At 41.2% G+C, this 8,657-nt stretch overlaps 1 long non-coding RNA gene across 1 annotated transcript; it reads left to right on the top strand.

Annotated features, from left to right (window-relative positions):
• The first annotated feature begins 4,820 nt into the window (after positions 1–4,820).
• On the top strand, positions 4,821–7,838 carry LOC115428805 (uncharacterized). Its single transcript, XR_003936689.1, has 3 exons — positions 4,821–5,127; positions 7,606–7,608; positions 7,826–7,838. It is a non-coding gene; the product is annotated as an uncharacterized LOC115428805 (long non-coding RNA).
• Positions 7,839–8,657: the final 819 nt, after the last annotated feature.

Here is an 8,657-nt window from a genome sequence, read left to right as displayed (position 1 = left end):
AAAGGAGGAACAGAGGTGAGACAGGTGGACTTTTACACAGTGGACCTGTGTTCACCAATCAAAGGGGCAGAGCCACAGTGCAGGGTATAGTGGGATGTAGAACTTGCAGATTGGAAATACCCAAGCATAGTGGTGTTGCTAACCTCCCCACAGTCAGCTCATCTTTCATCATTCCACAGATGTTCCCATGGATAGAGTCCTCTTACCGTTGTACCAACAGCTGGTGGATGTGGGCGTGTCCCCTGTTCCACATCTGTCTGGTTGTGTTAATGTGTTTGTTACTGTACACGGCCCACACTCATTTTTAACCCCCCCCGTGCGGGGGTCGCACACGCACTACATCATCCAAACGTCCCACCTTGGTTGGAACCAGAGGTGTTCCTTTAACGTAGCGTTCCTGAATCCTGGTTCCACCTTTATCAGGGCTCTGTTCCAACCTCCAGAGGAGTTCCAGAGGTGGAACAGAGGTGGAACCAAATGATCCACCATTTCATTTACACAGACAACGGAACAGAAGAAAGGGGAATATTCCAGAACACAAGTGATGTGGAAAAGGGGCTTATGAATGGCCAAAAAAGGGTTAAGGGCATTTTCACACAGTGTACTTGAGTCCGTATCCGAGTACGTTGGACCCAAAAGTCCACTTAATTTTAACCATGTGAATGCAACCATTCCGTGCTCCAGTACCGTACCCAAGTCCAGTTGAGAAGGTAGTCCTGGGTCCAGACTGCCTGTATTCCAGTACAGTACGATGCCATATGAATGCGATCCATGCCCGAGTCAGGAAGTGACCTAATCACCACTCTGACAACGGAAGTGGGTTAATCACCACCAGATCATAGACCGCGCTCCTGTTGTCTCCTGGAAAAGCCTCGGATCTGCACGGTACAGACTCCCCATATGGACCGAACCACTGGGTGAAATATCAGGGACAATGAAGGTCGCTCTGCTTCTGTTTACCTCAACACAGGATACAGTGTAGCCTCACGACGGTGGAGTGAGTGAACAGTCGAAATGGAATTATAAATTATTTATCTTCCTCTCCGGGTCAAACCAAATTCCTGAACAACCAAGCTGATTGGTTGTTATCAGATCAATGCAGGGACATCCTCTGCAAATGATATTTGAAGATGAATGATCTTAAGGAATGAACCTGATGGACTTAAGACAATGAAACTTAGCCTTATTTTCATCTGTTCTTCATCAGAGACATCCTCCCTGCCATAGTAAATTGAGGACTCATAAACTGAGTGTTTACCCTTAGTCGACCATCTTCCTCTCAACATCTGTGTCCCATCTCTGTTGTCTACCCAGAGGTGGAGGTAAACCCTAAGGACAAAGGACTGAATCATAAAATCACTATGTGCCATGCTAATAATGTATTACATTATTTGTTAATGATGATTAACTCAGCACGTTAACTCTTTTATGCACGTAATACTTAACCCATTTGCCTGACCTGTGGTTTCATATATGTGTGTCCTGATCATGTTCACAGTGAATTATGTGAAAGTAAGAGTATTACTGCTTATAGCATGTTTGATAATCATGCTATTATCTTAATTGATGCTGAAGTGAGGTTACAGGTGATGTATAAAGTTTGAGTGATCTTATTTAAGGATCTTATTTAAGGATGCAAAATTTTCTTACAAGTCTGCACAACGTCCTCTCCCCCTCTGTCTTCCTAAGAGGGAAGAGAAACGTGATACTGAGATATGCAAATGACCGGCAAAGTGGGTTGGATTCACGCCAAAACAGACAAAGAAGGCAACGCCCCGAGGCATCGATGACTCATCAATATGCACGAGGAAGGTTGGTTTTTGGCAAAACTATAAAAGTAAATGAAACCAACTTTTCATCAGAGCTTGACCATCTACTTGGCTCTCAGAGCTGTTCCACCTTCTGAGCTCTCCAAGGGTCTTTTCCATCTTCTGGGCTCTCATCTACGCAAAGAGCTTTCTCCAAAGAGTTTTACCATCTTCTGAGCTCTCAAAGAGCTTTTCCACCTTCGCTGTTCTCCACTTCTCCTGGCGAGCTTTCCAGAACCAGCCGCCAGAGCCAGCTGTGCACCTCCTCCAGCCAGCAGAACTTCAGACCTTCAGGCCTCCAGCGCAAGCATGTCGCTTCACAGCCTGTTCCTGCTTCGAACTCCGTCAGAAGACTTCATCCATTCTCCGTCAAGGCCTCTCCAGCCCTGCAGCCTCACCGTTCACGTGTCGCTCCAGCTGCTACATGCTCCTTCTCCAAAGTCACGTCCTGCATCCTTCAAGACAGATCTCTCCAACTTGTAAGAAAACTTGCTCCTGATTTATCTGAGTTGGTGTTATTCCAATTTAAGTAGGTTTACCTCAACGTAACCTCACTAACGTTATAATACCTTGAATATAGCCATCTGCCAACTTAATGTACGTATTCTCCTGTCCATAATCTCTTGCTCCCTATTATCTTGTTTGTTTCTTGTCTTTATGTTATTTGTGTGTCTTAGTTTAGTTAATAAATTATTTACATGTGTATAAATCCGCTGTCTCAGTTATTCCTTGTATACTGTATATTTCACTTTCGGGTTCCCTGTCCCGTCAAAAGTTCCACCAACCTTTGCAAGATTTCCAAATTATTGTTTTGGGTTGATTTAAGTTTAAGCTTAGTTATAAATCTATAATTAAATTAATCAATAAATCAACACTCCATTCTTAAATAATTTGGTATCCTATTCTTGCTACAGTTAAACGGATAGGTAAGGGTTTGTCTTCTTCTAACTTCTGCCTTTGTTGGATAGCGGCAGAATTCCTTCCACACCTCCACCTACTGTTTCAGCCCTGAAACACCCATTCATACATGGGCACGGGCCACGGTATGTACATGTGAGCGCAACATCTGCAGGAAAGGTGTGAATGTATCCAAGTACTGAACAGGCTGGAGTACACTGTGTGAAAATGCCCTAAGATCCTTCTGGTAGATACACCCATGGACAATAGAAAGGAGGACGTAACTTTAAAATATCAAAGTACTTCATACTTGACTCATTTTGCCATCTGGTGTCCTTCTCATTGTTGGTACATGAAGTTACTCATCACAAGGAACTGGATCAATTCTTAGCCTCCATTAATTAACCACTTCTTCAAAGTGCTGTCTTATTGATGCCTCTTGTCAGCTGTAATCTTTAGATTTTCCTCTTCTTTATAGAATATGGTCACTAGAGGGTCCAGCTCAATATTGGCAGCCGCTTGAAATATGGCCAATATTAGCAAATATTGTCTCCGATACAGTTTAAAGGTGTTGGTGTGTGACTAAAAGAACAGAAGAACATATTTATCTCAAAGCTGGAGTCTGGCTGGACTAATGAGAGCATGCCTCTGTATGTAAAATCTGCAGTTCAGCCATCCTGCTTAGAGAGCAGTTCTTAAATGTCAGTCTAGCCCCTGCAGGGCTTAACTTCCTGGTGCTGAAGGATTATGGGAAAATGTCAGGGAGAATCTGAGGTACTGACGAGAGCAAATGAGTGCGAAACAGAGAGAGAATGGACAGAAGCCGAGAAGCCCGAGATGGGTTAGGGGAATATGGGATGAATGACAGGAATTAATCATAAGACATACATTTGCAAAGGGCAAAGTGCACACCACACACCACACACACACACAGGCAGGTGGCACGTTACAAGCCCCTGGCGAAATGAGTCACAGAAGGATGGCGGTGCATGAATGTGTGGTGTGAGGTTGTATCCGGTGACTGACAGTGTGGGCATCTACTTAAGCAGAGCCTCAGGCCACATCATCAATAACACAACAAGTCCAACACAAACACTGTCTCAGAGATGAATTGAAAGAGAGAAGTGAATTACTGAACAAATGAAAAGACACAACATTCGTGAAGAGCCAGTTCTCAACCAGAGCCACAGAAAGAGAGAGTTGCGACACACTTTGATGTCACTGCTACAGTGATCACATGGTTCATGTAAGAATCAATAGTTCCAAACTAATGGTGCTGTCCTGTTCTTCTATGGGACAGACAGCAGTGAGTGGGTTAATGCAGGTAAATATACAAATAACCACACACTAGTCTATTTACAACTGTTGTTGCACTAGTGCAGTGGTTCTCAGTGTTTTTCTGTGGCCCCTTTGGAGGACCAAAAACCTCCAGCCCCCCCCTCAACCCCAACAACACTGTAACCGTGGTGCAATTATTATTTTTATTGAAAGAAAGTTTTTGCTTTTCTTGAAAAGTTTTTTGTTCATTTTTAAAATAACTTAGATTTTTTTGCTTGAATAATACAATAAACTCAACCAGACTGCATATTTGTCCAAATTAAAATAGAAAATGTCCAATTATCTCCAACTCTGATGATACTGTTCCTTTTTTTAGATCAACAACACATGTTGGTTCCACAGATGAACATGTGACCAATATCAGTGGGTCAATGAGCCGGTTTCCATTGGACATCTGAGAACATTATAGTTCAGACTGGTCCAAAACACAAACATGTGTCCATGTGTCTTTTCCAGTCCAGTCCTTGTCCATTGTCCAAACCTAAGCTCTTTGTCTAGTCTAGTGACAGATCACCATGGCAGTAGATTGGTTTGGTGGACATCCATAAAATGAGTCCAGGGTGCTCCAACCATCAAACATTAGTCCCACCTGATACATGTTCTAACCTGAAGAACAAAAAACACCCAGGACTGATCCCATGACCCCCCTGGGGGCCCACCCCACAGTTTGACAAACACTGTACTACTGTATGTATGTTAGTGTCAGTTGTGCTTTTGAGCGGTGTGGTGACCACTGATAGGACTGACTTTATGACTCTGGAAAGTTTTACATTTGACATAGACTTATCCATCTGGTTTCATAACTACAGCAAGTAGGTTTACGAAATGAGCATAGGACAAATAAAACTACTGACAGGCATCACATGAAACCATTATGAAATCTTAATAAATGACAAATAGAATCAAATAAGTGTCAAAGTAGACCCATATTTGTACCACAGTAAATGACACTAATCATCACATGACCTCAGCTGACAAACTGAACTCAACACCACCAGGTTCAACAGAACAACTAAAACCAACCCACAGAACCACATTTGGACTAACGGTACCTTACCTTAGAACCTCCATCATTCTAGTTCTAGTGGTTCCATGTGAACAGCCGGACCAATCCAACTATCTCACTATAGGACTACAGCTGAAAATCCAACAGAACAGTTGGATCAGATAGAAATGGATCCAAATGCTAACACAGACCAAAGAAAACAGAAATTATAGCAAAATGTCACTAATACAGGAAATACACTGGATCAGTGGATGACCATATCTGATCAACTTAGAGCTGGAGTTGGTAGATCAACACATAGAAATGAATGTGTTCAGACGACACCATACTCAATGTTTGGAACTCCTGGCCCCGCCTCCAGAACCCAGAAGGAGGTCCATATTTCATCTGCCATTTTTAACAATGGTAGTCTACGGAAGTGTTGTAACTCTGTTTTCTGTACCGCTCTGTCCTCAACACAACATCTTTAACCCTCAAACACCCAATAGCATCTAGTACATTAATAAAACTGTTGATCCATTAATCCTATCAATACAGTGAAAGAACTTAAAGGGTTCATATTTGTCTAAACCCACTTTTCTTAGTCTGTGGTTCATTTTTTGTGTATTTGGACCCTAATAGTTCAGACAGTTTGAATTTGAACCCTCCAGCTGCTGCAAAACTATTTTATATTCATCTGGACAAAAATCCAGTGGATTTCTTGAACTTGTTTTAATTCCTTCTTAATTAGTTCCGTCTATAACTAGTTCCGTCTCCACATTTGCTCATATCAGGTTCAGACTTCAGACCAACATTTCTCCAGTATTTCTCCATAATTGTTTGGCAGCAGCAGCGGTTGTAGTCCAGACTTAAAATATGTCAAAACTTGGAGCCCACTACCTCAAATGTTCAGTTGTTGGTTGAACGGGATAGAGCGGCACAGCCGACAACCTGGAGGGGGCGGGGCCTGAAGTGACTCATGTGCATTTAAAGGACCAGCGCTCCAAACCACCTTTCTGGTGTCATTACTCAGAAATAGGGTTGAAGATGGACCTGTGGAGTTGAATGAATGAAGAATTCAGACCCAACAGAACATTTACAGTTTATGGAGACCACAGGAAAATGTGGGAAAAGGAAGAATTCCATTTTTTTTTTTTTTTTTTTTTTTTTTTAAAGCAAAAATATCACTGCTTTATATAAATGCAGTTTTTCATCTTTTCAGCAGCCTCAGATGTCTTTTTCAGACGCATCCACAGTCTCTGTAGTTAACATAGAAACATCATCTGCAACGTTGGTTCAACTGTAAAATCCATGTAGTTTGAAAAATTCCACTGATTTTAGACATTTTTTTTAATGTCAAATTAATGATACCGTATGTACCAAAAAATTACAATCGGACTTTGTACATTGATAACTTTCAAAATAAGAAATCAATCTAAATGCTATTTTAGGGCATGAAACTATAACTTGTTACCTACGTCTTGCAGAAAACCCCATTTAATTCGGTTCATGTCATGGGGGAATAAGGACCCACAAGCAGACTGGGAGGTCCAGGCAAAGGCTCTTTATTGAGCTGAGAAAACAGAGCAAGGAGCGGGACTAGACACGCATAGTCCAAAAAACATAGAGACGGCAAACGCTGCAGACAAGGCAGGAAAGCATGTTAAGCACGCACAAAACAAAATACAAAGTCTCACAACCGTAGGGTGTTACCAGCAGTATCTGATCGACTGGGGAGCTGGTAGAGGGTGATCCGGGTGAGCATGAGGTGGTAGCAAGACACAAACCGACAAGGAGAGCAGAGAGGAGAGAGCTTAAATTGTGTGTGGGTGATGAGGACAGGTGAAAGGAGTGAGTTGGAATGGAAAGGATGAATGAGTGGGCGTGAGCAGCAGGTGAAAAGAGTGAGCAGTAAAAGAAAGGATGAATGAGCGGGCGTGACAGTTCAGTGGTCACAGACAAATGTGGATCTGTGTAAATGTCATGGGTTTGTTTCTTTCAAGTTTGGCACTTGGATGCTCTTAACATCCATATGAATGAAAATATTCTGCTCACAACTGACAGGGCAACTAACAAATGAAATGAAGTTCTGTGCATAACATTATATCAATGGTGTGTACTCGTGTGCGGTTCAGTTGTTGAATTGAACTGATCTATCAATTACCATTTTGCATTTGTTCCCTAAGAGGCTAACATCTGTTGACAAGCATTTCACTTGGATTCTTACTGATCCAATTCTCAAACTGCAAATGTGGTTTGGTTGGTCAGCAGCTAACTCCTGTTCAGAACATTCATAGTGTTAAGGTTCACTGAAACAACCACAGTCTGGACAGGGTATGGGAGTTTAGAGAAAGGTTTGATGGGGAAAAGAAAGAAAAGAAAGAAGAATTGAACCCATGACATGCTTTACACAGATCCACATTTCTGTGACCACTGAACCAAATTAAATGAGGTTTTTTGCAAAATGTGGGTAATAAGTTATAGTTTCATAAACTGAAATAGCATTTAGATTGTTTAATTATTTTGAAAGTTACCAGTGCTTAAATTTCTATTGTAATTTTTTTTTGGGACATACAGTATGTTTTGCTGGAAATTCCATGTTTTCTTCGATTTTTTTTTTCACTTTTGCTACATATCCTTTGAATTTACTGAGTTTTTTATATATGTACTTTCATGGTCAGGAAATGAAATCTAGGAAAATACCTGTTTGTCACTGCAAACATGGAAAGGATAATATTGTAATGGTAATAAATCACTTGGTAATGGTGATGTATAGAGGAAAAAAATCAATTGGAAGTTACAACAAAAAGTAGTTCTGGGTCTTTATTGGTAGAGAGTGTGTATTAAATCTATGCCTCGATTATAGAGAAGTATTTTCTTTACTTTTCTTTGAATGTTTAAAAAAGAAAATAAAAGAACACACATTTGACCTTAAAAGAAAAAAAGAGGAACAAAGATGCAGCAGACTCATGGACACAGCAGCAAAATACACCATTTAGACAAGATAAGGAAATGATACAGAATAATGATTCAGCAGTGAGACTTTCAGCCAAAATCTACAGAAGCTGGGACAGCACCTGTATCCACTGCCAGGAAACCTGGTGTCAGATAGGACGTCAGCCAGCACCGACATCTGTAGAAGCCATGACAGTGATAGCATTCACCCACACACACAAACACTGTTTTCCACAAGCGTCTGAAAAATGTGCCTGGGAATGAGCAAGAAACAAACAGACACAACAGCACGACTGCCTGCAGCCATAAAACAAACAAACAAAACACTTTTATAGACAATATAGCATTTGTCAGAATTCAGTTATTAGCTACATCAGTTAATTCTGGTAGATTGATAGTATGTATTAACACTAAAGTGCTTTGAAAGAGTTAAGCCATGATAACCCTTTACTCAGATATCAAGCAGACGGTGGCTCTACAGAGTCTTCTGGGTGATTTTCTTTTCTTTTTTTTTTTTTTTACCGTTGCTATAGCAAAGACAATCAACATTCAACTCAAGCAACTTTTCAAGCAACCAGTTAGACTGGCCACTGTAATGACCTATCATAGCCTATAGATGGTTCCAAATGCAACAGAAAAGTCTATGGCCCAATCCCAGTTCACCCCTTGGCCCT

Source organism: Sphaeramia orbicularis, chromosome 11 (assembly GCF_902148855.1).
Source record: "Sphaeramia orbicularis chromosome 11, fSphaOr1.1, whole genome shotgun sequence".
Lineage (NCBI taxonomy): Eukaryota > Metazoa > Chordata > Actinopteri > Kurtiformes > Apogonidae > Sphaeramia > Sphaeramia orbicularis.
This window is presented reverse-complemented; position numbering and strand designations above follow the sequence as displayed.